This window comes from Chrysochloris asiatica, unplaced genomic scaffold (assembly GCF_000296735.1).
Source record: "Chrysochloris asiatica unplaced genomic scaffold, ChrAsi1.0 scaffold00293, whole genome shotgun sequence".
NCBI lineage: Eukaryota > Metazoa > Chordata > Mammalia > Afrosoricida > Chrysochloridae > Chrysochloris > Chrysochloris asiatica.
The window spans coordinates 2,091,530-2,093,873 of NW_006408811.1; positions in this window are offsets into that span (position 1 = coordinate 2,091,530).

The following is a 2,344-nucleotide window of genomic DNA, read 5'->3' on the forward strand; positions in this document are numbered from 1 at the left end:
AGTCGGTTCCGACTCATAGCGACCCTGTACAGGGTTTCCGAGGCTGTAAATCTTTACGGGAGCAGAAAGCCTCATCTTTCTCCCGCAGAACAGCTGTAGTTTCAAACTGCTGACCTTGAGGTTCACAGCCCGATTCGTAACCATTACGCTACCAGAGCTCCTTGTGATAGCTTTCTAAAATTTCCAGACATCACGTTTCTACTGGGAGTCTGTACTCATCCACTCAGCAACCAATCATTGACTTTCTGTGCACTGACAGTTATACTATTTATTGGTCTCAGTTTCACTGCACTGAGTAAGACTTTGCTTTAGCTCACAGCTTCCGGGTAGACAAGCACAGAACTAAAGTCTGACAGTGCCACGTGATCCGTGCTGCAGATTAGAGGTTGGAAGCATGGCCAGGGAGGAGGAAGACAAGAAGCTGCTCCTCAGGCTCATGAGTTCTGCTGGAGTTCCTGGAACTCTGTACTGTGAGGTCAAATGTGTGATCGGTTCAGCACTGGACTACTAAGCACAAGGTCGGCAGTTCAAGCCCACCAGCCACTCTCAGAAACCCTATACAGGGTCTGTATGAGTTGAAAGCAACTCAACAGCACTTAACAACAGTGCTGTGGGTAAGATGCTGTGCAAGAGTCTATTCACAGACACAGAGGTTTAATCCCTGTCTTCAGGAAATTTCAGTCGAGCATGTGAGATTCACAGCAAGCTACTATGTAAAGCAGAGCGAAGCGAGGTTAGGGAAGGACAGGATGATTTTTGCATGCACCCTGCTTTCAGAGTCCATTGCCAATCAAGGTCGTGAAATCCACACTGAAGGGTTTAGTTAGCATCACAGTCCTTCCCTGCATCACATTTACAAAACATTTTATGGGGTGGGTAATGAATATTCTAGGAAGATACCCAGTGAGTGTCTCTCCATTAATTCAGGTCTTTTATTTCTTTTAGCACAGTGTTGTAGTCTTCTGAATGTTAAATACTGTACATATTTTTCTAGATGTTTACTTATATATTTTATCTATTTGGTGTGAATGTAAATGGTATATATATATTTTTTTTATTTCAAGTTCCAATTATTCATTGATGCTGTTGTTAAGTGCCATAGAGTCATTTCCGATTCATAAGGACCCTGTGTAGGGTTTCCAAGGAGTGGCTAGTGGACTTGAACCATCGACTTTGTGGTTTGAAGTCCAATGCTTATCCTACAGTGCCACACCAGGAATCACTAAAAACATATAGCAAATCTGTATATTAACCTTGCATCCCATGATTTGCTGAAATCAGTTGTTTCATTCATTTGTTTATTATTGTTTTTTATCCGTTCTTTGAGCTTTATCTACATAGAAAATAATATCACCTGTAGGCTATGGTAGTTTCATTTGTGTCTTCCCAATCTGTATACCTTCGATTTCATTTTCTTATCTTATTGTACTATCTAGAACTCACAGGATGACATTTAATAGAAGTGGCAAGAGAATCATCATTGCTGTTTTCTTGATTTTAGGAGTAGAACATCAGTTTCTCTAGATTAAGTAGGATGTGACCTGTGGGTTCTTTATAAATGTTCTTTATTGACTTGAAGAAGTTCCTGTTTTAATTCCAGTGCTTTGAGATGTAGAGTGTGACCTGTGGGCTCTTTGTAAATGCTTTTTATCGACTTGAAAAAGGTCCTGTTTTAAGTCCAGTGCTTTGAGATATAAATGACCATGTCTAGAGATGGAATACATTCTTATTTTTTTAGCTATTTAATAATTCAAGAAATACTGTCTTCCAAAAAGAAAACTGGAATTAAAAAAATTGTATTTATTTTGTTGTCTCTGTGAATATACACAGCAGAACATACACCAACTCAAGTCACTCCATGTGCCATTCAGGCAAACTGATGTGCACGCATTCTTACTCTCTTCTTCTCAGTTATTCCTCCTCCATTTACATAAACTCACCACTCCCTGAGGTTCCTACCCAGTCTGTACAGTTGCTGTTGTCAGTCCAACATAGACAGCTCTTTTTTGTTTGTGTGGTTTTTTTTTGTCTTTTTTTGTGGTAAAAACATTCACAATAAAACACCCACTAACTCAATAACTTCCACATTTACAACTCAGTGACATTGCATTTTGGGGGGATGGGGGTGAGTGGGTAGGTAGGAGTAAGGAGTTAAGATTAGGACTGTATCTCGGTATAGGCAAATCCTAGCCTTTCACTTAGTGTTCAGATTACGGTCAGGACTAGGGTTAATGTTAGGGGTAGTGGTTGTTGTTGTTGTTGTTGTTGTCAGGTGCCATCGAGTCGGAACCGACTCATAGCGACCCCATGCACAGCAGAATGAAACAATGTCCGATCCTGGGCC